Here is a 27,654-nt window from a genome sequence, read left to right as displayed (position 1 = left end):
ATGTTGGCCAGGCTGGTCTTGAACTCCTAAACTCAGGTGATCCATCCGTCTCGGCCTCCCAGAGTGATGGGATTACTGGCATGAGCCACCGCACCTGGCCGATAATGCTTATACTTTTTATCTTCTCTCTTGGACATTGATATCTTTGCTCCTATACTACAGGTAGAGAAGAATGTCATTTGGGGAAAAAATTGAAGTATTTTTAAAAATTAATAACAACACACCAAAAGTTTACTTCCATTTGAGAAATACTCCAGAAATAATCTGGCAAGACTGAAAATTTCTATAGCAGACTGTACTGTAGTAGTCTTCATAAAGCAAGTTCACAAAGTGCAGTTCATTCATAAGGGGTCAGTGTAGACTTTTGGGGAATATTAGAGATCATTGAAAAGTGTATCCTGCCCTTAATAGAATACCTGGCACAGAATATGTATTCAGTAAATATTTGTTCAATAATTGATGGTATCCATCGAGGAGCTTTGATCCATCAACAGACCATCTGGATTGAAAACCTCTGTATACTTGGCATAAGGAGCTTTAGAGAAGGGTACAATGGCTCAATCTGCTGGACATTTTGTTAAGGTATGTTGATCCCCAATGAGGCCAGTTTAGTTCCATTGTGAATAATTATTTAAAATAGTAATATTAAATAATCATCTCTTTGCCCCTCGTATGTTTTATTTTCTGCACCCTGAACTTTGAGGTCCTTGAGGAAAACAACTGCAGTATTAAGAGTTTCTATTTTAGAGCCAAGCATATGATAGTGGCTCAAAAACTTTTTCCTTGATAAGCAGATAAATGTTTCTCAATTGAAAAGCCAAGTTTAGTACACCAGACCCTGATGACTGTATTAACCCCAGTGAGAGTCACTGTCCACTTCTTTATCTCTGGTGCCTGGCTTGAAATAGCACAAAATGTTTGATGAATGGAAGGAGGGTGGAAGAGAGAAAGAGAGAAATTTAATTAAAGATTCAGAGTTTAAGAACGCTTTTACACACATTCTCATTTAATCCTAATAACAAACCTGTAGGTCAATTAGTCTCATTTTATAAATGAAGAAACAGGTTCCAAATGGTTGAGAGAATCCCTGTGGTCACACAGTTATTGAATATTAGCAGCCAGCCCAGAATGCAGATGTTTTTATGCAGGTCTGGTCCACTCTACCAGCTTGCTTGAGGCCCACATTTGGAGTACTCTCTGTCTCACAGCCACCACCCCCCCCCACCCCAATTGCTGTTTGCCATCATCCATCCTCAACCCCTCTCCACCGTGTGTATCCTTCTAGGTTAGTAGCTTCAGCAACCACCGAGTTATTCAACCTAGAAAACTGGATGTTATCCTTAACTCCTATTCTCATTTTCACATTCATTCAACCATAGGTCCCATCTAATTTGCCTCCTGGACATTTCTGGAACCAGCTTCCCCCTTCCTTCCATTCTTTCGTCCCATTCAATAACCCACCTAAATCCAGGCTTCTGGCCTCTTCCACAAAGCAGAGTGATCTGTCCAAAATGAGGATCTCATGATACCACACCTTTGATCCAAATGTGCTTCTACTAAGAGCCCTCCACAGCCTGCTCTGCACTCCTTCACAAACCTTCTGCCAGTGTCTCCCTGGCCTTTGACCATCTCGCCACACAGGCTGGCTTCCATTGTCCCACATATCTTGCGGGGTACAATCACATGTTCCCTGTCCCTCCTCCCATCCCCGGTTCCTTGTTCTGGCCCATTTTAGGAGAATATAGTACTCACCGAATCAGGCTTCAAAGCAGGAGACTGGAAACAAAGCCCTCGCAGCTCCCAGACGGCAGTGTGGCTCTTCCTTCAGTCCCTTAGCCCAGTCTGTCCTCAGCACTCTCCTGTCTCACCAGCCTCTGGGATCCTGACTGAGGTCTGGGCTGGTTTAAAAAGAGAAAAAGAAGGTAGGGAAACTGGATGTGCATGAAAAGCAATTAGCAAAAGTAAAAAGCAGATCTAATCAAGTACACATAACGAATGAATAAACCCGCAGGATTGGCCAAGCTCTGTATGACTGCTTTGGTTGTTGTGGGGAGTGAACCCATACAAACAGTTCCCTTTTTATTTACCTTTTCCCTGTCCCTGTGCCTTTTAAGGATCCCATTGTTGATTTCATGCTGCTTTATTTAATGCCAGTTCATCATAGCCTTTACCACCTTTGAAAAAGTACCAATTTGGGGCAGGGGATTGGGATAGGACAGTTGCATCCCACATCCCCTGTTCTGTTCTCCTTTTCCCCAAAACACATCCCTCTTGAGAGAAGTACTTTCTTAAGTTTCTTGGTTCTTAATGTGACCCCAGATCCTTCCTTCCTTCCAGCCACTGCTGTCCCCATCCCTCCAACTCACCTGGGCTGACTAGACTTTGAGGAACCCCTGTTTTAAAACTTCCAGAGCTGATGTCCGCCCCACTTCCCCTCTCCTCTTCTCAGGCTCTACCCCAGATGTGCTGTGCTGGCCAGAGTTCCCCTAGTACTGGGAGAGCTGCTGCTCCCAGAACTCTGGGAATTTCCACAGGCAAGTTAGATTTCTGTGAATCTGGGAACACAATTAAGCTACTAATATTTGTTATTTGTCCTTGATTACACAGACTCAGATACTTAGGAATAATGTTTTTAGACCTGTGATATCTATGTTAACTCTTTTTAGGAATCTTTGTTTACTTTCAGTTTGCTAATACTAGTGTTCCTGCCCCGACATATTTAAATAAATGCAAATTAAATGCAAGTTAATCCCTTTTGCAATAATTGAGTTACTGTTCTTTATTACTAGTGGTGTTGAGCTCTACATCTGGATACACCACAGTAAGCATATCCTTTTGCTTTTTTTTACATTCTACTAGGACTTAGGAATCCAAATAATTCTGAGATTGACCCCAAAAAATAATAATAACTACATTCTTTTAAAACTAAGTCTTTCAAAGATATTTAGTCAAATACCTCAGTGAAATTTGAGAAATGTTGGTATTCCTAGAATTTAAAATATGACCTCAAGAAAGATTTCTTTTCTTTTTTTGAAGAGTTTCACTCTTGTCGCTCAGGCTGAAGTGCAGTGGCACTGTCTCAGCTCACTGCAATCTCTGCCTTCCGGGTTCAAGCAATTCTCCTGCCTCAGCCTCCTGAGTAGCTGGGATTACAGGTGCCTGCCACCATGCCTGACCAATTTTTTGTATTTTTAGTAAAGACAGGGTTTCACCATGTTGAGCTGGCTGATCTCGAACTCCTGACCTCAGGTGATCCGCCCGCCTCATGAGGCCTCCCAAAGTGCTGGTATTACAGGCATGAGCCACCACGCCCAGCCAAGAAAGATTTCAATAGTGTTTAGTGTTTTGGAAAGAGACCTTTTTCTTTTTTATTTTTATTTTTATTTTTTTTTAGACAGAGTCTCCCTCTGTCGCCAAGCTGGAGTGCAGTGGTGTGATCTCGGCTCACTGCAACGTCCACCTCCCGGGTTCACAATTCTCCTGCCTCAGCCTCCCAAGTATCTGGGACTACAGGTGCGCACCACCACACCAGCTAATTTTTTTGTACTTTTAGTAGAGACGGGGTTTCACCATGTTGGCCAGGATGGTCTCAATTTCTTGACCTTGTGATCTGCCCACCTCGGCCTCCCAAAGTGCTGGGGTTACAAGCGTGAACCACCGCACTTGGCTGGAAAGAGACATTTTTCATAGTGGGAGAAGGATGGCATAAGTTTTTTTGATGATATTTCACTTTAGAAATTACATTCTGGTTTGTGCCCATTATCCCCATGTAATCATTAACTATACCCATTGTACTCGAAAAATGTCCTGTTTTGCATGACAAATTGTATACTCTCCCTGTCTGTACTCTATTTAAATATTAAACAATTGATCAGGATTTTTCTTTGTCTTGCAGATACATGCCACCAAAAAAGATTCTGTTTTTAAAAAACTCCAATATTGTGCAACATTCATATACCCATGATAATTAAACATTTAAAAAATACTCCAGTATGTATGTAGTTTGAGAAAAAATAAATTAATATTCTTCTTTCTCGTCCTGCTGGAATTTTGCTTGCCACAGGCAAGTTTTTGTTTGTGGCAGTCAGTTAGCTCTTTATCCAGAACCATAAAATTGTCCTGTTCAAAATTTTTTTTTTTTTTTTTGAGACAGAGTCTTGCTCTGTTGGGCAGGCTGGAGTGCATTGGCATGATCTCGGTTCACTGCAACCTCCATCTCCCGGACTCTAGCAATTCTCCTGCCTCAGCCTCCCGTGTAGCTGAGATTACAGGCGCCCGCCACCACACCCAGCTAATTTTTGTATTTTTAGTAGAGGCAGGGTTTCACCATGTTGGCCAGGCTGGTCTCGAACTCCTGACCTCAGGCCCGCCTCGGCCTCCCAAAGTGCTGAGATTACAGGTGTGAGCCACCGCACTCGGCCCCCTGATCACAATTTAAATTTTTAAATTAAATCTGCCAAAACTTGAATGTAAGCTATGTCTTTATTACTGCCCAGTGTTTCTGGGTAGTAATAAACTATCTTAGCAGTACAGTTTCTTCCACCTTTATACAATTTTTTTCTTTTCCTTCTGTGATTTAGGATATTGAAGCCACTCTTCAGATAATAGTCACATCTCTTCCTCACAATACACAGTTGATGTTTAAATTTTCTTTGTGCATCTGTCTGCAGGTCTTTTGCCTTGCTTTGGTTCTTCCTTGTCTACTTATTATTGAATCTTCACATCTTCAGTTTTTTCTTACAGTTAATCATTTCTCATTTCTTCCACTGTTAGTTTTAATTTTTTCTTATTTTTAAGGTCTCTTCCAGAGATGCTGTGTTTTGGTATTTTCAGTAATACTTTACCAGCTGCTTTCAATACATCTGCAACTTTTCTTACCTTCCTTTAGTTCTAATATGTAAATAATATATTTTAACTCTGCCTTTTTAAAAATGTTTATTAATATCTTTTACATCCTCGAATTGAGTTTCGTTGTCTCTTTCACAATCTCTAGTCAGGTTTCCTTCCCTGTCCTAATCATTCCTTTTGTACTATTGCCGTGTTAGCATATATACTTTAATTTTCTACCGCACAAACAATAAGATATCTTTGCCTTTTGACTGATTTGAAAATGGGTGGGAGCCGGGCACAGTGGCTCACACCTGTAATCCCAGCACTTTGGGAGACCGAGGTGAGCGGATCACCTGAAGTCAGGAGTTTGAGACCAGCCTGGCCAACATGGAAACCCTATCTCTACTAAAAATACAAAACTTACCTGTGTGCAGTGGCACGTGCCTATAATCCCAGCTACTCGGGGAGCTGAGACAGGAGAATAGCCTGAACCCAGGAAGCGGAGATTGCAGTGAGCTGAGATCGTGCCATTGCACTCCAGCCTGGGCAACAGAGCAAAACTCTGTCTGAAAAAAAAAAAAAAAGAAAGAAAAAGAAAAATAGAAAAGAAAAAGAAAATTAGTGGAACATCATATTTTCACTTATTTTCTTTGGAGTAGCCGTAAGATGGGAGCTCAATGACTGACAAATTCTCAATGTGATTTTTAATTGGGAATATGCCTTGCCAGCCTTAGACATGACTTTTCATAGTTAACTGTACACAAATATTTCATGGTTACTGTGTGTAAGCATTGAGTCATTTTCATTAAAAATTGACATCTAAAATGGAAAATAAAATACATTTCATTGTCCACTCTGAATAAGTCTCTGGCGAGGATTTGTAACAGGCATATTAACCTGTAATTAAAAACTATTTTGAGCCTTAAAAAATCTAATCTTTAAATTTGAACCAAATTAATTTATACGTTCTTGGACAGAATAAACCTTCCTACAGTAAATAACACATTTGAAAACACATATTCATAGAAGATAAATGCCATCAGTAAGCAATTCTATGACTGTTACAAAACTTACAAGTTGAATAGAGTAGAAAAAATAGTATTGAAGAGAAAAACTTGGGTGGAGTAATCAGAAAGTTTGGTAGAAGAAAGAAGGTCAGAAAAGTGATGGGGAGTGGTTAGAAAGGTCTATTAGTGAAAAATGCCATTGTCTACTTGCTACTTTTCTATTGTGTTATTTTTAAAAATAGATCTTTCGCTTGCAACACACACAACAAAGGGAAAAGAGAATAAAGGTTATTACTAAATATATAGTCCCTTGTTGGCTCAGTCTCCACCATCTTGCTGTAGCAGATGACAGTTTATTATTAGTGGTAGACATTTGAAGGGTGTTGGTTTGTTAAAGTCTAACCTCTAAGTCACTTCCCTAACATGATTTTTCTAATATCTTCAAAAGTTTCTGAGGCTTATCTCTTTTTAATCTTGTCTGGAATTGTGACAAATGCCTCAAGGAAGAGGGAAGGATATAACCTGTCCTCAGAGATTTATAGCATTTCAGGCATCACAAATCCTGTAAGACATTTTTGTTCTTTTTGAGGATAGGATTCTATTAATAATTTTTATGTTATTAACCAAAGTTAACAGCATGATTACGTTATAAGAATTCTCAATAGAGCATGTGTGTTTTGGTTTTTTGTTTTTTGTTTTTTTTTGTTTTTTGTATGAAGATGGGCTTTTGACCTGCCAAGCTTAAGGGATGATTTTTTTCTAGAATTAGATGCACATCCACCCTTGTCTAACCTTAGTTGTGAATAGTAATAGCCATATGTGAGATAGGGTTGGGGATACTGGTTTCAGCCATGGCAAACCACAAAAGTAAATACCTGCCTAGTCCAGAATAAAATATAGAAATAATAAATGCTAGCTTTTAATGGAAAACTGGATCACATACTCTCTTTCTGTTTCCACCCTGTCTAACAAATAGTCCCAGATAATAGAAATGGTATAAGTTTGAATACTCATGTCAGATAATGTAAACACCCAAATAATTAAAGTAGGCTGGATGTGGTGGCTCACACCCATAATCCCAGCACTTTGGGAAGCCAAAGCGGGTGGATCACCTGAGGTTAGGAGTTCAAGACCAGCCTGAACAATATGGTGAAACTCCATCTCTACGAAAAATACAAAAATTAGCCAGGCATGGTGGGACTTCAAATCTCAGCTACTCAGGAGGCTGAGACAGCAGAATTGCTTGAACCTGAGAGATGGAGGTTGCAGTGAGCCAAGATCTCACCACTGCACTCCAGCCTGGGCGACAGAGCGAGACTCTGCCTCAAAAATAGTAATAATAATAATAATAATAATAATAATAATAATTAAAGGGATTTCCCAATTATCTGTGATATCTAAATATTTAATACTTTACCTTAAGTTTGAAGAGCTGGTTCCTGTTCCTTTCTTTCCAGTGTACAGAGAACTGTTGGTTAGCACATTAATTTTGTGAAATAATGTTTAGGGAACGTGATAGGATTGTTTCATTTGCCTATAATTTGTGTATCGTATAAAAAACCCTTCAGCACAGGCTCCAAACTTCACATCTGGAATGTAAGTTCCCCCATTGTGAGAACTTGATAAAGACATGTTTAATCAATCAAATCAGGTAGAATCAATACGAGAGCCAAGGGGTAGGTCAGCTGCCTGTATTTAAGAGAGACCAGGCCAGATGCAGTGTCTCACATCTGTAATCCCAATGCTTTGGGAAGACAAGGCAAGAGGTTTGCTTGAGCCCAGGAGTTCCAGATCAGCCTGGGCCATATAATGAGGCCCCCATCTCTACCCCCCCAAAAAAAAAATACACACACACACACACACACACACACACACACACACATATACATATACACACACATATATATATATACATTTGTATTTTTTTAAATTTGCTGGGCATGGTGGCACGTGCCTGTAGTACCAGGTACTTGAGAGGCTGAGGTGGGAGGATCGCTTGAGCCCAGAAGTCTGATGTTGTAGTGATCTATGATTGCACCACTGCACTCCAGCCTGGGCAACAGAGCAAGACCCTGTCTCTGAGAAAGTTTTTTAAAAAATTAAAAAGAGAAACTAGGATATTTCTGTTAGCATGGCAAGTCTTGAGTGGGCTTTACTTTGGTACATGTTAATTAGGAAGGTGCAGTTAAGCATCTTGACATCAAAATAGCTCTTCTGAATTTAAGGTCTCTGACAGTTCAAATGGCTTATATAGGTTAATGTTGTTTTCTAAAAGCCACCAGGAAACAGTCTGAAATGAGATATGATGGTAGGGACAAGGAAGAAAAAGTGATTTCTTTGTAGGAATTCTGATGCATGTCTAGCCCTTCACAAGAGGCCTGAGTTCATTGTCCTTTGATTTTCTTTTTAGAAGTAGAAGGGCTCCTTTTTCGAACTCCTTAGTAAATCCAACTTCCTAATTTTCTACCGAAATCTACACTCTGTATTGCAGCCTGAAAGCTAGGACTTGTTGCAAATGAAAAATTTATGCAATCATGCAATTTGGTTCACCTGGTTAAATGTTAGCTGTTCTTTTTTTAATCTCCTGCCTGTTTGCTATTTGATTGACTAAGGAAAATTAACTAATTCCATATACTTACTTGCTCTTTAAACAGTGTCATTTACTTTCTCATTGTAGTGCTTCTTTGCTGAATTTTATACAATATCAACCATGCTTTTCAGCTCTAGCTCCTCTGCAGAAAAATGAAGTTCTTTAAAAGAAAATAAGGTCATTAAAGCCAAGAAATAGCACTTTATTACTTTCTCTAGAAGACTTTTAAAAGAAAGTGTTGCTTTGTAGTTTAGTAGCTCAAAGACAGCGAGCTTGTGGTCCGGCGTTCACTCATGGCTGGCATCCACTGGCCCATGGTAAAGCCAGCTGGGGGACCCAGGCAAGCAGGGTCCTGTTGGAGACCTTCACTGCATTTTCCACAACAGCATCGGAATTTTCCTAAGGCAGTTTCACATCTGGAATTTTAAAGAAAGTTTGCCCTTCCATAAAATGGTAGTAAATCTTAGGAAACATTGTGCCTTTTTTGTTGTTTTAATTAACCTGGCATTTCTCTACCAAACCATTAACAAATGATTGGTTGTTCCCTCCCTTTTACACCCTTCATGGTATTAATGGACAAAGAGAGGGATTATTAAATTCATTTTGTGTGTTACTTTTGAATTATGGTAGCACGAATATTTCACAGAAAATCTTTTACATTTCTTACATGAGAATATGTATGCATTGATCTAAGGTGTAAGTATTACATTTTATTTATGTAAAATAGCACCAGCTTGTTATAAAGGTACATCGTATGAGTGGTTAAACAATATTGAAATACATTTCTAGTAGGTGGCTTGTGTGTAGACATGCCTTTATCCAGTTTTAAAGACAACTAGATAAAGGCTATCTTACTCGGAAGCCTGATTTGGAAGCTGTCATCACTCCGATGTGTCAATTACTAAGCACGTGAAGTGTCTCTCTAAAAGCCAATTTTAATGACTCTAGCCTGCTATTAGAATAGTCTAATCAAATTCTGAAAGCAACAGTCTCTTATTTTAAAATGTCAAAGCTGTTCACTTTTTGATTGAAAAGATTGTGATGATTCTGGAATGAGCAGCTTAGTGTGTGTTTGAGGAGCCTTTTATATATAGAGAGAGAAAAACTCTGCATGGTTACATAAAACAGTCATGAAACCTAAAATTTGATTTGCCAGTTTTATAAAAGCAAGATGACTCCCACAGAAACCTCAGAATTGTAATCACTCAAGTCTTCCATGCATTGTGCATGATGGATAACATAGGGATAGATCCAGGCCTTTTCTAACTCCTAAAGCAACTTTTAAATGAACAAACATGGACATCTTTTAAAAATAGAGCATTTTCAGAAAGGAAGAGAGGAGTTCTGTTTGTTATTTTGATTATTGATTCCCCCACCCCAAATTTTAAGGGAAGCATATGTTGGGGAGGGAGGATGCAAACTAGAGATTATCTGCTGCTCTTGTACACAAATTGAGCTACTTGAGCTGGCAAGTTATTTAGAATGTGAAATGCGTTTTCCCAAACGATGTGACCAGATAGAGTTAGCTTGCTTCCTTCATTTGGGCCTTCTTTCATCTATTTAACAGACACTTAACTGAGTTGCTCCTCCATCCAGGCACTGTCGCCAGGCCAGTCCACAAAAGCTTAAAGGATAATGCGTATGTATTGAATAAACTGACTTTATTTTAAAAGCCTTCAACCATTATTTTAGCTAGGTGCATATCTTCCTGTCATTGAGTAGCACTCACCAGTCACCACTCTGGTAGAAAGTAAAGGCCTTGAGCCAGACAAGGTGGTAGTCCCAGCCACTTGAGAGGCTGCGGTAGGAGGATCACTTGAGCCCAGGAGTGCTAGACCAGGGCAAGATGGTAAGACCCTGCCTCTTAAAAAAAAAATAGAATTTTTTTTTTTTTAACAAAATAAAGGTTCATTCTTTGATCTTTGTCCTAAACTAAGCCATAAACTCTGAAGGCAGGGCAGTGTCTTATTCTAGTCTGGGTACCTGGCACATTGTAGGTGCTCAGGAATAATTGTTGAGCAAAGCATAAAAACTATTGGTGAAGAACATTGAAATTTGCAAAACCCGTATCTTTACATTATCCATTTTAATCCTTCTTTGCACCCCGTCAGGCATGTACATATATTGGAAAGTCAAGAAGTTGGGTATTGACTATGTAAACTTCTTGACTAATTATAAACTTGACTATATAAACTTCTTGACTAATTATAAAACTCATTTGTTCAGTCACTTAATAAAGATTCATTAAGGCCCCTAATTCGTACTGGATCCTATTTCTGAATAAGGATCTAGATCCAAGAGCACAGGCCTGGAACCCGAGAGCCTGTGTTTGACCCCTGGCCATGACACTTAGATAGTAGCTGCATGATCTCCAGCAAATCAGTGAAGCTCCTCTATAAAGTGAGGATAATAATCCCTCCCTTACAGGGTGGGATTATATGATTAAATGAATTGTATAAAATACTTAGGCCACGTATAGATATTATTATGCTGATGGTCATGGTGGAGTTGTTATTAGAAAGAACAAAGATGATCATGTCTTGTGATGGAATGGGGCAGAGGGGAGGAGCCAGGTCTTCCAGGGTCTTGCTGGCCTCACAGACATTTGAGGCTTCATCCTTGGACCTGGGAAAGATTGAAACCATTTATGCAGGGAGAGGGTTGTAATGAAGTCTGTAGCTTTTTGCCTCTCTCAAGGCCAGAGACGCTCATTCAGCGAATTCAACAATCAATTGCTTAAGGCAACCTAGTAAGTGGCCACTTGCTCATAATCAATAGGACTTTATGCCTGAATTACAGAAAATAATATGGATTGTATTTAGCAACTGAGTGAGGTGGTAAATGTTTGCTTACCTTCAAAGTGGAATTAAGAGATACATAATATTACAGACCTAACCTCAGGCTATTTGTAAAGAAAATCAAATTTGGTGATTAAATAGTGAAAGGCATAATTCTTTTTATTCTCTGGGCCCTTAGAATAATAGAAGGCTTATATGCACTGGGGTTAGGAGTGAGGTTATTGCTAATGCTGAACAACCAAGTGGTATATAAAGAAAATGCTATACAGAAATAATGGCCATTCTAGAAGGATTCTAGGGGGATGCTTTTTTAAAAGCTATTTTTTACTGTTACCTTTATTAATTGTTAAAATATTTAGAATGTATTATACCTTACAAATACCCATTTGTTCTATCTCAAAATTTTGTGTTAAGCTATAAAAAGCCATAATGAGAACATTTTCAACTCTGAGCTCTGTGTCATTTGAAACTCAACAAAACATTGAAATAATGATCTTTGTGTTCCCTTGTAAGAAAAAGCTAATTATAGGTATGTAATACTCAGGTAAATATATGTTGTGAAAGGTTTTAAATTTTAAAGGTGGGAATAAGAAAAGCAATGAAAAGAAACATTGCTAAACTGATTTTATACTCTCACATAAAGATTATTGTTTTTCACATTTATAACCACAGTAATACTATTTAACCCCAAAATAGTTGGGCTAAGTCTATTCCATTTTCCTCTGTAGTCTAACAGAAATTACTGCTTTTTGTTTTGTTTTGTTTTGTTTTGTTTTTGAGATGGAGTTTCGGTCTTGTCGCCTAGACTGGAGTGCAATGGCGTGATCTCGACTCACTGCAACCTCTGCTTCCCAGGATCAAGTGATTCTCCTGTCTCAGCCTCCCAAGTAACTGGGATTACAGGCGTGCACCAACATACCTGGATAATTTTTTGTATTTTTAGTGGAGACAGGGTTTCACCATGTTGGCCAGTCTGGTCTCGAGCTCCTGACCTCAGGTGATCCACCCTCCTCCGCCTCCCAAAGTGCTGGGATTACAGGGGTGAGCCACTGCGCCCGGCCTGAGAATTTATGTATTTTAAAGGAGTTTGAAGAATTGTTTTGATAGCTACCCACCCAAAGCAACACTTAAATGAACCATCCCATCTAAGTGTCCATATTGCACTACCTAGTGAGGTACTCGTATAAGAAAAAAAAAAATAATAGTCCATTTTGTTTTATTTAAACTAGAGGAATTTTCATCTTGTTGCCTAGTACCTTAGGGAAAGAGTTGGTGAAGGGAACGTGAGCCTCGGTTTTAGCGGGAAAGTTCTGTGTTTTATAACCTTTGCCACGAAGAGAATCAGGCTTTGGTGGCATTAGCAAATTCACTCCCTTTATTCTCTTGGGTTTAGTTAAAAGTCCTTTTTTAAACTTGAAACTTCCTTTTTTTCTAGCAAGAATTTGCCTCATCTCTTATGATGCTTTTCTTCCTCACAGGTTTCCAGTTCGCCCTTTGAGTAACTTGTAAACTGCAAACGAATCTAAAAGGGAAATACAAAAGTCACCTCCCACCTTTGGAAGACATCAGTGTCTATTCCATCTCCTTTTAAAAAGATAACGAGGGAAATCAATGGCCACAGTTTTCTTGGAAATAGAATTTTTCTCCAACTACCATTTTGGTCATTTGTATAGGGCTTTGCTGAATTCTAAGTTTTCAACGTGAAATTATGGGTTATTTTACTTTTTCCTTTTTTTAGTCATTTGTTATTTTCTATTTCCTTTACAATAAGAATGAGGAACACTATGTAATGAGCACATAACATATGCAAGACTTATATGCGTTATTTCTTTTAATCTTCACAACAATAAACAAAATGAATTATTTTAAGACCCTGTATAGTATCAGCTTATTTAATGTTACCACAGCTTGATGGGTGTTTTGGTCTTTGTTTTGTTTTTTTGTTGGTGGTGGTTTGTTTCGTTTTGAGACAGAGTCTCACTCTTGTCGCCCAGGCTGGAGTGCAATGGCAGGATCTCGGCCCACTGCAACCTCTGCCTCGCGGGTTCAAGCAATTCTTCTGCCTCAGCCTCCCCAGTAGCTGGGATTACAGGTGCCAGCTACCAGCCCCACTAATTTTTATATGTTTTAGTAGAGATGGGGTTTCGCTCTGTTGGCCAGGCTGGTCTCTAACTTCTGACCTCAGGTGATCCGCCCTTCTCAGCCTCCCGAAGTGCTGGGATTACAGGTGTGAGCCGCTGCGACCGGCCTTTGTCTCCAGGTTTTAAAGGAGAGAACTGAGGCAGATGTTCAGTGATTTGCTGCAGGTAACCTGGTGTAAGCAGCAGAACCAGACTTGAACCCCGGCAGTCTGACCCTACAAGCCATTGTCTTAACTTGCTAGAGTACCACTCCCTCCATCACATTCAGAGTGCCTGCTATTATCTGTATTTTACACATGAGGAAACTGAAGCTTAGAGAGGTTAAGTAACTTGCCCAAGGTGACGTTATCTTGGGCAATGATGGAACAGGAGGGACACTCAGACCGCCCCCCCCCCCGCCCCGTCCCCTGATTCTAGAGCCAATTTGCCTTTCAGTAACAACACAATGGACTTATTGTTTGGAGAAAAAAAGTTTTTTTTTTTTGAGACGGAGTCTCCCTCTGTTGCCCAGGCTGGAGTGCAGTGGCGCGATCTCGGCTCACTGCAAGCTCTGCCTCCCGTGTTCACGCCATTCTTCTGCCTCAGCCTCCCAAGTAGCTGGGACTACAGGCGCCCACCACCACGCCCGGCTAATTTTTTGTATTTTTAGTAGAGGCGGGATTTCACCGTGTTAGCCAGGATGGTCTTGATCTCCTGACCTCAAGTGATCCGCCCGCCTCGGTCTCCCAAAGTGCTGGGATTACAGGCGTGAGCCACCGCGCCCGGCCAAGAAAAAAAAAAATTTAAGAACCTGGGGATGACACATAAATATTCATATTCTAAGACAGGGGTCCCCACCCCCAGGCCAAAGACCAGTACCAGTCCTTGTCCTATTAGGAACCGGGCCGCACAGCAGGAGGTGAGCCGCCGGCAAGCGAGCAATACAGCCTGAGCTCCGCCTCCTGTCAGATCAGCCACAGCATTAGATTCTCAGAGGAGCTCAAACTCTATTGTGAACCGCGCAGGAGAGGGATCTAACCTCCCTAGATTGCGCGCTTCTTATGAGGATCTATTGCCTGATGAAAACATCCACTCCCACTCCACCCACGTGTCTTCCACGAAACGGGTCCCTGGTGCCAAAAAGATTGGGGACGGCCATTCTAAGAGACCACTTCCCTATTTGTCAGAAATGTGATTGTGTTTACTCCAATTTAAAACAGGATCTTTACGTACGTTCCTAATACAAGTGCTGCTTGCTACTCCTACTCACAGCGGTCCGTGCCCAACTCTTAACTTCCTCTCTCAAGTCCCTCTGGAAAGAAGAGAGGAGATGCCTTCCTTCTGACGATGGGACCCCCTTTGGTGATTCCTGAAACTTTATTGCTAATTCTCTGACTTTGGCTGTAATGACAATAGGAATAAAAAAGCAAATACAACCCACCTTTGTGGAGCACTTGCTCTGTTCCGGGCTCTGGACTAAGTGCTTTCATACATTGTCTTACTTAGTTTCCTGTTATTAATATTCCCTCCATTTTACAGAAATAGGAAATAATGTAGAGTGACATTAAGGAACTTTCTTGGCCCAGCGCGGGAGCTCACACCTGTAATCCCAGCACTTTGGGAGGCCAAAGTGGGAGGATTGCTTGAGCCCGGGAGTTCAAGACCAGCCTAGGCAACATGGCAAAACCCTGTCTCTACTAAAAAATACAAAAATTAGCTGGGCGTGGTGGCATGCACCTGTGGTCCCAGCTACTCGGGAGGCTGAGGTGGGAGGTTCACTTGAGCCCAGGAGGCAGAGGTTGTAGTGAGCCGAGATTGCATAACTGCACTCCAGCCTAGGCAACAGAGTGAGAGCCTGTCTCCAAAAAAAAAAAAAAAAAAAAAAGTAACTTTCTTGAATGTGTACAGGTTGTGAATGGCTAATGGAGATTTCAGTCAGTATTTGTCATACTTGGCTTCCATGCCATACTGTAGGTTAAGGACTGTAGTCGTTTTAAACATCATAGAAATATAGTGGGGCTTTTTGTTTTTTGGTTGAGATGGTGTGGATCAGCTGCTTCCCACCAACTGGCTTTTAAAAATTCAAAATCCTTTATTAAGTTGCTTCATAACTGTATGGTGTCTGCTTATGAAATTAACTGGACTCTAGCATTGGACCCATTGAAAATCAGACAGCTGACCTTTTGGAAGGGAGGATGTCCAAATAAACATCTCCTCTTCCCTTGGGCCACACACAGGGAGAAGAAACCAGCTTCAAGCAATTGGCCCTAATGTGTGTGTTTCTCTTTCCTCCGCTCTCCTCCTTCTTTATTTATTTGCCATCATACAGAGATGGCACCCTTATTCTTTACAGGTGGATCAATATTTACAGCCATTCAGTGGGGACTTTGTTGGCTCTTCCTGTTCTGCAGGCTGCTGTGTAACAAAAGCTGCCTGTTTTTCTGGGACCCTCCACATCTGCTAGCAGAACTGCAGTTAGTATTACTGGGAGATTTGACTGATGACCAGTTCAAAGTCAGTTTGTTTGGAGTGCTTACAACAATCTTCCTGTTTGCTAGGAAGTAAAGTAACTCTGGTGCACACAGGTATCAGACCCAGAAGGCAGTTATGTGGTTCACAGTAGACATTTATTTCTCCATCTTTATTTTTTCTCATGATCACCTCAACATTCTGATGTGTGATCACAACCATCTGTACAATTACAGTTATTTAAGCTACTGTAAGTTTAAAATTGAAGGTTGCATAGGTGCATATTAACAAGGGTGGTGCTGATAAATTTTTAAAAAGAGGTAGCTGATCACAATGGCATTTTAAAATTAATGAATGCAATTGGCTTTAATTACAAAAAAATACATATGTCTAGCAGGCTTCCTCAATAAGGCTTTTTTGTGCTGACTGTGGCACATTTTTCCTCAAATAATTGCAGAGCTCAGCTTTATCATTAAGCAGATGGTTTCTATTAATTCCCAAGGAAAGTAAATGATTGCAATTAACCAAACACTCAAAACTTGAGGATTTTAGAGTTTAGCCCTAGTACTTCAGGCAGGAATCTGTGTGTCACCCTGTTAGTCAAGGGATACCAAAAAGGAGAAACTCTCTTGACAATTTTATAATAGTACGACATTTAGGAGACTATTTTGTTGGCAGTTTCAAAGAAAGGATAAACTGATAGAGAATACCCTTATGCAAGTCACCCCTTCTCTTCCAGTAAATAAACTAATGTTTCCAGTGAATTTCTTCAAACTTCTTGGTTTTAACCAAATGATATTGCTTCTTCTTTTCCTCATTTTAAAGTTCAGTGATTTACTCAACAGATTTTTTCTTTCTTTCTTTTAAGATAAGGTCTCGCTCTGTTGCCCAGGCTGGAGTGCAGTGGCGCGATCATGGCTCACTGCAGCCTTGGCCTCCTGGACTCAAGCGATTGTCCCACCTTGACCTCCTGAGTAGCTGGGACCACAGGCATGTGCCACTATACTCAACAGATTTTTGTTTGGGTGAGCTACTGTGTGCCAGGTTGGAGGACAGAAGGAGAAAAATATTTTGTCCCTGATTTCAAGGGGCTTGCAATGTGGGTGCAAAGTCTGACCTTGTGAACAATAGCAATACTGTGAGGTACATGGACAGCGGAGCATTTCAGCATGTGCAAAGGTGTCAAACAAGAATCAGAGCAGAGATGCTACTTGAGCTTGGGCTAGAAGGATGAGTGGAAGTTTCCCAAGTTGTCAGTATAGTAAAGAGGGAAGAGTGTGTGCAAGACAGGGAGGCCCCCAAAGCAGGTTAAGCTCAAGGACCTCTTAGGTAATTAGATGTTGCCAGAATGCAAATTTCAAGGGAAGCATGTTGGAAGCTCAGGTCAGACTGATAGGCTGGGGCCAGATAATGATGCCCTTTGGAGCTTTGCTAAGAAGTTCAGATTTTATCCTGTAGATGATACTCTATGTGGCAGCAGTGTGGTGTATGGATAGATTAGAGGAGGTGGAAGCAGACTGGAGAGATAAGTGAGCCATCTATTACACAAGCTAGGGAAGAGAGGGAAGAGTCTATGGGGACTTGTAGGTTCGGGTTTAGGCAATTGTTGGGAGGAGGCTTGTGCATTCTAGAGATAGGGAATGTGTGGTGCCTTTGAGTCATCGAGGTGGAGATGTCAGTGAGGGGTAGGGGTGGGTTCCATGATCCCGGACCCTAAAGGAAAGATGTGGCTTTGAGTCATAGTAAACCCTAACCTGAGAACTCTGCACATGACTCCTGAAACTATGTCAAGATAAGCTTAACAACAGATATTTCCACCTTTGTTTTCTTGTTTCTTTAACTTTTTATGTTGTAGTCATGCAAATTCCTTAGGATGTGGATTTAGCTGTAGCCAGTTTGATGCATGTTCTTACCCCGACCAAGCTTCAGCAGTTTGATACCATACACATGTGGGAAATGAGGAACGCTGGGCGGGTAGCAAATTGTTCATTAATATTGCCCCTAATGGTTTTTTTCCTAGCTTTCTATGGAGAGAAGTGACCTTTATCCAGGTTTTTTTTTTTTTTTTTTTTTTTTTTTTTTGGAGACAGGGTCTCACTCTGTCACCCAAGCTGAAGTGCAGTGGCCCGATCTCGGCTCACTGCAACCTCTGCCTCCCAGGTTCAAGCAATTCTCCTGCCTTGACCTCCCAAGTAGCTGGGGGTACAGGCACATGCTATCACACCCGGCTAATTTTTGTATTTTTAGTAGAGACAGGGTTTCACCATGTTGGCCAGGCTGGTCTCAAACTCCTGGCCTCAACTGATCCACCTGCCTCGGCCTCCCAGAGTGCTGGGATTATAGGCATGAGCCACCACGCCCGGTCTCACCCTTCTTCTTAAACCAAGTGATGGAATCTTCTGAGACTCAGATTTGCATCTTTGTCATCAGTTTCAATTGGAGGTGAGGGATGGACAGGATAGCATATTCTCTCCATCTGAAATAATGACCTCCATGCTACTCACCTCCTCTCCAAATCCCACCTCGAAGACTCAACACAAATCCCACCTCCTCTTCTTTTGACTGTACCTTCTCAAAGTGAGCCTAGCTTTGCTCTTCAGAACTCCTGTAGTGTTTATTATTTTGCACCCTTTATTTACCATTTAGCATTTACTACTTGTGAAGTTAGTTATTCCAGTGTGCATAGATGCCTTCGACCCCCTTCTAGATGGGTATCTTCTCAGGAGTACCCTATGTTACCCTCTTTGGGTTCCCTGCTTTTTGTCTTCCATATTGACTTATGCTTATGAAGCACATAATAAATATGTATGTGTTGATATGTTCGAGAGATTTTAAAATATAGGATGGTTTTTTCTACTGCATATACAGGTTGAGCATCCCTAATTCAAAAATCCAAAATCTGAAATGCTCCAAAATCTGAAACTTTTTGAGCACACCAACATGACACCACAAATAGAAAATTCCACACCTCAAGTAACTGGTTGACTTCAAGTGACTGGTTGCAGTTAAAACTTTGTTTCAGCTGAGCACAGTGGCTCACTCCTGTAATCCTAGCACTTGCAGAGGCTGAGGCAGGAGAATCACATAAGCCCAGGAATTTGAGGCCAGTGTGAGCAACATAGTGAGACCACATCTCTATTAAAAAACACAAAACAAACGAACAAAATTTTAAAACTTTGTCTCATGCACACAATTATTTAAAATATTATAGAAAATTACTTTGAGGCTATGTGTATAAGTTGTATATGAAACATAATTAAATTTCATGTTGAAACTTGGGTTCCATGTTCGTGATATCTCATTACATATATGCAAATATCCCAAAATTCAAAAAATCAAAAATCAGAAACACTTCTTGTCCCAAGTACTTCAGATAAAGGATACTTAACCTGTACTATGAATGTGTAACCTTGATTTTCCTCTCATAAATTAACGTTATCAGTTATAAACATAGCTGCCTTTATTATGTATATAACATTGTTAATCCGAGAACCTTGGAAGTGGGTTTATCCAGCTCCTAGCTTTTAATCTGAATTGACCTAATGATAATAGATCATATTATTTCAGCATAGTATACATTATCCCATTCAGTCTTTAAAATAGCATCATTAATTAGGTATATTTTTACCCATTTTACAGATAGGAAAACTGGGCCTTAGAGAAGATAAGTGACCTGTCCAGAAACACACAGCCTTGAAGAGACAAAGCTGGGACAGGACCCTGCTGGGTTCAGCTCCAACTCCAAGTCCTGGGGTTTATCCATGGCATGGTGCTGCTGGCCCTTGTACATCTGTTATATTACATAATCTGCCCAAGGGCCTCATGAATACCTTTTGCTAGCCTCATTTACAGATAAATAAACTGAAATTCAAAAGTTTTAGGTGGCATACCAGGGTTATTAATTAGGTCTCTCTGGCTCCCAAACCTTTGTTCTTTCCACCATACATCACTTCCTCCTAGTAGTAGTTGCTAGGAAGATGCCTCAGTAAAGGTTTGAAGTAGCTTATTGCTAAGACCCTTCCAATTCTAAGTTTCTAGGTTATAGGAGGAAGATTTATCAGGGAAATAACTTTTCAGGGATAGAAATTATTCCAGCTACAGAAGGTAACTTCACACCTCCTGTTGATTGTTCCTATATTAGTGAGAATGCATGAATACTTGGAACTTGCAGCTAATTCAAAACAAAACAAGCAAAAACTTGGGGTATATTTTGTCAGAACTGTTAACAAGTAATAAGAATGGCTGGTTCAAGTTTCTTTCTTTTCTTTTCTTGCAAAATAGTTGACATGAAATGAAAGTGAAAGGCCCAAGGACAGACAACAAGAAAAGACATATAAAGGTCTCGAAAAATCCACAAAACTGCGTAATTCAGCCAGTAAATTTAAGAGTTTTATAGCCAGCTTAAGAAATCATCAAGTGCTAAATGGAAGATTCACGATCTTATTTTGTTTTGTTTGAGATGGAGTCTCGCTGTGTCACCCAGGCTGGAGTACAGTGGCATGATCTCGGCTCACTGCAACCACCACCTCCCAGGTTCGAGCAATCCTCCCAACTCATCCTCCCGAGTAGCTGGGATTACAGGCACATGCCACCACACCTGGCTAATTTTTGTATTTTTAGTAAAAACAGGGTTTCACCATGTTGGCCAGGCTGATCTCAAACTCCTGACCTCAAGTGATCCTCCCACTTCAGCTTCCCAAAATGAGATTCACTACTTTAAAAGATCTCAAGTGAAGAATAATATTTAATTCTTTACTCAGTTTGCCTCAAATATCCCTGAAAGCTGGATAGTATAGAGAGTCAGCATTAAGTCAGGTGAAAAGTTCCTTCCATTGTTTTTATTTATGTCCACTATTCTCATTTTGTCTCTATATAACATAATTTTGTCTGTGATTGATTACCAGTCCATTTCAAATTTATGTGTACCGTGATTTAATTAACTTTACACTTAAGCAATGTGTTTTGAGACATATTAATGAGGTGGGAGTCTTTTCAGAGTATTCATAACTTATACATCCTTCTTTCATTTTTTGGCTTGGCACCAGGCTTTGAAATTCTACAAGGCAAAGGTCTGAATTCTGAGCCTACGTGACTCCAGGGAAGATCTCCTATGTATTTTCTGGCATGTTTGTTCGTCAGTGTTTATAAAATATTGCTTTTTTACATCTAAATTCTTTTCTGTATTGCTGATTAAGAAATTACTTGAAAAACAAAAACCTTTTGACTGTAGATTTTTTTTTTACTAAGTCATTCAAATAACTTTCAAGAATCTCCCTCCTTCCGTATATATATATACATATATTTCTTTTTCTTTTTTGAGACGGAGTCTTGCTCTGTCACCCAGGCTGGAGTGCAATGGCACCAATCTCGGCTCACTACAACCTTCGCCTACCGAGTTCAAGCGATTCTCCTGCCTCAGCCTCCTCAGTAGCTGGGATTACAGGCACATGCCACCATGCCCAGCTAATTTATTTTATTTTTAGTAGAGATAGAGTTTCACCATCTTGGCCAGGCTGGTCTCAAACTCCTGACCTCAAGTGATCTGCCTGCCTCGGCCTCCCAGAGTGTTGCGATTACAGGCGTGAGCTACCGCACCCAGTCCCAAAATATTTTAGTGTGTTGAGTTTTAATGTTTTCCAAGAACATACTAAAACAAGATACAAATAAACAATTTAATGCATGTGACTTTGGGAAATTATGTATTTCTCTTCCATTCTGCCCAGTACATTCTTACAATGAGAAACGCAGAATGCAGCATGGCTTTGTGCATTTGGATATGTGTGTCATTCATTGAATGACATTCAACAAGTTTTTTTCAGTGCCTGCTAACTATGTGCTAGGTGCTGTTAAAATTCAGTGTGAGGCCAGACATGGTGGCTCATACCTGTAATCCCAGCACTTTGAGGGGAAGAAGCTGGGTAGATCACTTGAGCTCAGGAGTTCTAGACTACCCTGGGCAACATGGCGAAACCCTGTCTCTACAAAAAATAAAAAAATTAGCTGGGCATGGTGATGCGCACCTGTAGTCCCAGCTACTCAGGAGGCTGAAGCAGGAGGATCACTCGAGCCCAGGAGGTTGAGGCTGTAGTGAGCCATGATCATGCCACTGCACCATGATCTTGCCACTGTACTCCAGCCTGGGTGACAGAGCAAGAACTCATCTCAAAAAAAAAAAAAAAAAAAATTCAGTGTGGTAGTCCTAGGAGCTCTTTTCCACTTCTCCTGCAAAGCAAAGAGAAGGAAAGCAGCTAATCCTCATATGTGATAACAGGAGGTCAGACCAGACTCAAGTTGTAAAATCAACTGTGGTAGTCTCTACATATTATTTTGAAATATAGAGGTAAATCTCAGAAGAAATACCTCCAAGAGACAAAAGTGGTTGCCTTCAGCAGCCAGGTAACTACCATTTCTGTTGTAAGACTTTTAGCCGTCACTATTTTGCTCTTAAAAACATGTACTTATATATTACTTTGATAAAATAAAAAATAAAAATGTTTAAGAGCATAACTAGTTCTATCAGAGGGTTAGCATTATCCTTAGAGTTTTTGGTAGAGAGTGAACTTCCTGATGGAACTCTCCTGTCCTGCAAAGGGTAATGCTCACTAACTTTTACTTGGCTTATCTTTAGGGGCCTGAAGTTAGGTCCATAAATGTTAACATTATGGGAGATGGGAAGATGGGAGTAGGGGAGATTTTGCCTCAGCAGATTCCCAGCCCAAATCCTGAAAGTTGCAGGGGATTTTAATTGATAGTGATGATAGATGACAAATACAACAAAAATTAGCTGCAAAAGTGGGAAGGTTGTTGAGGAGTAGTGCGTTGACACACTACAAAAAAATTACATCTACTATATAATTAGCTATACATTACATATACTGACAAAGAAAAATACGTACCTTCCTAATGGAAAAATCTGGTGCTGACCAACATAATCAAGTGATCACTCGTAAATTTGTAAATAGTGAGGCAGCCTAGTGTGTTTCTTGATGTGCAGCAATGAAGTACAGTGGACCCTTGAACAACACAGGTTTGAACAGTGCAGGTCCATTTATATGTGGATTTTCTTCCACCTCTGCCACCCCTGAGATAGTAAGGCCAGCCCCTTCTTCTTTTCCTTCTTCTCAGCCTACTTGACATAAGATGACATGGATGAAGACCTTTATGATTATCCGCTTCCACTTAATGAATAGTAAATATATTTTCTTTTCCTTATGATTTTCTTAACATTTTTTTCTCTAGCTTACTTTATTGTAAAAATACAGTATATAATACTCATACAAAATATGTGTTAATCAACTATGTTATCAGTTAGGCTTCTGGTCAACAGTAGCGTATTATTATTTAAATTTTGAGGAGTTGGCCAGGTGCGGTGGCTCGCGCCTGTAATCCCAGCACTTTGGGAGGCCGAGGCAGGCAGATCACGAGGTCAGGAGATCGAGACCATCCTGGCTAACACGGTGAAACCCCGCCTCTACTAAAAATACAAAAATTAGCCGGGCATGGTGGCGGGCGCCTGTAGTCCCAGCTACTCGGGAGGCTGAGGGAGGAGAATGGCGTGAACCCGGGAGGTGGAGCTTGCAGTGAGCCAAGATCACGCCACTGCACTCCAGCCTGGGTGACAGAGCGAGACTCTGTCTCAAAAGAAAAAAAAAGTTTTGAGGAGTCAAAAGTTCCATGTAGAGCTGGATGCGGCAGCACATACCCATAGTCCCAGCCTTGCGGGAGAATGAGGCAGGAGGATCACTTGAGCCCAGGAGTTCGAGTGCAGCCTGGGCAACATAGTGAGACCCCATCTCAAAAAAAAAAAAAAAAAAGAGTTATACATGAATTTGTGGCTGCTTAGGAAGTCAGTGCCCCTAACACCTACATTGGTCAAGTGTCAACTGTACACAGTGTCACCAGTGAAATCTTCTTTTCAAGAACATTTAGCCTGAATCTTAGCAAGCCTTACACTGTTTATAGGAAATAAAGGAGTGTCTTTGTTCATTTGAGCTGCTATAACAAAGTACCTTGGGCTGGGTGGCTTATAAACAACAGAAATGTATTTCTCACAGGGCTGAAGACTGGGAAGCCTGAGATCAGGGCACTGGCAAATTTGGTATTTGGTGAAGGCTTGCTTTCTGGTTCATAAATGATGCCTCTTGCTGTGTCCTTATATGGTGGAAAGAGCAAGGCAGCTCTCGGAGGCCTCTCCCATAAGGACAATGAATCCTGTTTGTGAGAGCTCTGCCTTCATGACCTATCACCTCCCAATCGCCCACCTCCTAATCACACTGGTAATTAGGTTTCACCATATGAATTTGGGGGTTAGAGGACGCAAACATTCAGACCATAGCAAGGGGCTAGCAGGATATGTTAGAAGTCAGCGTAAACAACCAAATCTTGAATGTGGGCCCTTCTGTAAGACAACTGTCCTGCAAAATGCAAAATACAACCTTATTGGATCCTGGTTAGGAGGAAGAAATAGCTTCTATTAAAACATTTTTTAATACAACAAAGGCAAAACAAATTATTATTATTATTATTTTTTTTTTGAGACAGAGTCTTGCTCTGTTGCCCAGACTGGAGTGCAATGGCACAATCTCGGCTCACTGCAACCTCCACCTCCTGGGTTCAAACAATTCTCCTGCCTCAGCCTCCCAAGTAGCTGGGATTATAGGCATGCACCACCACACCCAGCCAATTTTTGTATTTTTAGTAGAGATGGGGGTTTCACCATATTGGTCAGGGTGGTCTTGAACTCCTGACCTTAGGTGATCCACCCACCTCTGCCTCCCAAAATGCTGGTATTATAGGCATGAGCCACCGTGCCTGGCTGCAAAACAAATTTTTAAAACAAATTGAGAATATTGAATATAGATTAAATATGTAATAACATTATGAAAAAAAATCATATGAAAACCCTAGTTTTATCTTACTTTCTTTGACAGCATAAAAAAATAAAACCAAAGACCACACAAGCCATATCTTGGTGACATCTTACAACATCGTATCAAAGTTCTTGGCATTTCTGCCCCCTTAGCTCTCTTCTCACACCCTGTTCGTAGAGTGATGAGGGAGTAGCTTCTAGCTCTGCTCCTTACTAGGCTGCTGAAATTTCCTGGGCAAGCCATCTTCCTCTCATAGTTTCATTTTCTTGGTAAGATAAAACAATTATACTAGCCCCCTGAGGACTATGTTCGAGTGAGTTCTAGTATGACTTCATAAACTTGAAAGGACTACACAAATGAGATGTTGCAAGCCCGTTTCTCTTCCTGGCTCTGTGCTTCCTGAACCCTATGGCTAGAGGGGAGCATGGATCCCCTTCTTGACTTGCTCTGTCGTAAACATGATCTTAAACGTGAACATGCTCACTATTCAACCTTCAAGGAAAGGTCAGCCTAATGTAGGGAACAAGCACTTCTGATCCTTCCTCACCTGACTGTGCTGATACACAAGCTCTTTGGCTAGTGACAGTCACCTAACCAGCCTTGGAGGATGTTACTGGGACTGCTGTCTCTTGACTTTGATAAGGAAAACAGTTCTGTGCTCGAAAAAAGAAGAGTGGGGGTCCAGTCATGGTGGCTCATGCCTGTAATCCCAGCACTTCGGGAGGCTGAGGCAGGAGAATCATTTGAGCCCAGGAGTTTGAGACCAGCCTGGACAACATAGTGAGACCCCATCTCTACAAAAAATGTAAAAATTAGCTGGGCATGGCAGTGTGCACCTGTCCTGACTACTTGGGAGGCTGAAGTGGGAGGATTGCTTGAGCCCAGGAGGTCGAGGCTGCAGTGAGCCGTGATGGCACCACTGCACTCCAGCCTGGGTAACAGAGCATGACCCTGTCTCAAAAAAAAGAAAAGAAAAAAAGAGAAGAGTAGAGTTGGCATGATTCTTGCATAGGAAACAACAACCAAACTAGATAATTGAGGACGAAAACAATCTTCTTTGTGATCTGAGTTATTTTTTCCTTATATAATATAAATTATGCATATAATCGCCAGCTTCTGTTTTGTTCTGAGCTATCTGGACCTCATTTCAGCAACCGATGCCTAAAAATTTTCCTCTGGAAAAGTGCATCTTATGTTACCAACTGTATTTGTATATTAATATATTTCTTGAAATTGTACTTCAGTTACTTGAATTATTTATCTCTGAATGGGGGCTATGGAGCGATTCCAGGTGAGCAGCTAACATACTTGTTTAAATGAAAGAAAACCAAATACCTCTCTATTCTACCCATAAATAGATATGTTGTATAATTTGAAGGAAGATTTCTAAATACAGCCACAAAGTGAGAGGATCTTAAGGAGTAAGGAGGCTTGATGGAGGTAGAAGAAAATATTTCAGCTGGGTGCGGTGGCTCACAACTGTAATCCCAGGACTTTGGGAGGCTGAGGTGGGCAGATCACCTGAGGTCAGGAGTTTGAGATCAGCCTGACCAACATGGTGAAACCCTATCTCTACTAAAAATACAAAATTAGCCAGTGTGGTGGTGCATACCTGTAATCTCAGCTACTTGGGAGGCTGAGGCAGGAGAATCGCTTGAACCCAGGAGGCAGAGGTTAAAATGAGCCAAGATCACACTATTGTACTCCAGCCTGGGCAACAAGAGCAAAACTCCATCTCAAAAAAAAAAAAAAAAAACCCCGTCTGGGAGGAAGTGAGGAGCACCTCTGCCCGGCCGCCCCGTCTGGGAAGTGAGGAGCGCCTCTGCCTGGCCACCCCGTCTGGGAAGTGAGGAGCGCCTCTGCCCGGCCGCCCCGTCTGGGAAGTGAGGAGTGCCTCTGCCCGGCCACCCCGTCTGGGAAGTGAGGAGCGCCTCTGCCTGGCCACCCCGTCTGGGAAGTGAGGAGCGCCTCTGCCTGGCTGCCACCCCGTCTGGGAGGAAGTGAGGAGCGCCTCTGCCCGGCCGCCACCCCGTATGGGAAGTGAGGAGCGCCTCTGCCCGGCCGCCCCGTCTGGGAGGTGAGGAGTGCCTCTGCCCGGCTGCCACCCCGTCTGGGAGGAAGTGAGGAGCACCTCTGCCCGGCTGCCCCGTCTGGGAGATGAGGAGCACCTCTGCCTGGCCGCCCCGTCTGGGAGGTGAGGAGTGCCTCTGCCTGGCCGCCACCCCGTCTGGGAGGAAGTGAGGAGCGCCTCTGCCCGGCTGCCCCATCTGGGAAGTGAGGAGCGCCTCTGCCCGGCCGCCACCCCATATGGGAAGTGAGGAGCGCCTCTGCCAGACCACTCCGTCTGGGAGGTGAGGAGCGCCTCTGCCCGGCCGCCCCGTCTGGGAGGTGAGGAGTGCCTCTGCCCGGCCCGTCACCCCGTCTGGGAGGAAGTGAGGAGCACCTCTGCCCGGCTGCCCCATCTGGGAGATGAGGAGCACCTCTGCCCGGCCGCCCCGTCTGGGAAATGAGGAGCACCTCTGCCCGGCCGCCCCGTCTGGGAGATGAGGAGCACCTCTGCCCGGCTGCCCCGTCTGGGAGATGAGGAGCACCTCTGCCCGGCCGCCCCGTCTGGGAGGTGAGGAGCGCCTCTGCCCGGCTGCCACCCCGTCTGGGAGGAAGTGAGGAGTTCCTCTGCCCGGCCGCCCCCTCTGGGAAGTGAGGAGCGCCTCTGCCTGGCCGCCACCCTGTCTGGGAGGAAGTGAGGAGCGCCTCTGCCTGGCTGCCCCATCTGGGAAGGGAGGAGCGCCTCTGCCCAGCCGCCACACCGTCTGGGAAGTGAGGAGCGCCTCTGCCCGGCCGCCCCCTCTGGGAAGTGAGGAGCGCCTCTGCTCGGCCGCCCCGTCTGGGAGGTGAGGAGCGCCTCTGCCCGGCTGCCACCCGGTCTGGGAGGAAGTGAGGAGCGCCTCTGCCCGGCCGGCCCCGTCTGGG

This window comes from Pongo pygmaeus, chromosome 10, assembly GCF_028885625.2.
Source record: "Pongo pygmaeus isolate AG05252 chromosome 10, NHGRI_mPonPyg2-v2.0_pri, whole genome shotgun sequence".
In the NCBI taxonomy this organism is placed as follows: Eukaryota; Metazoa; Chordata; class Mammalia; order Primates; family Hominidae; genus Pongo; species Pongo pygmaeus.
The sequence above is the reverse complement of the archived record's forward strand: the minus strand, read 5'-3'. Positions refer to the sequence as shown.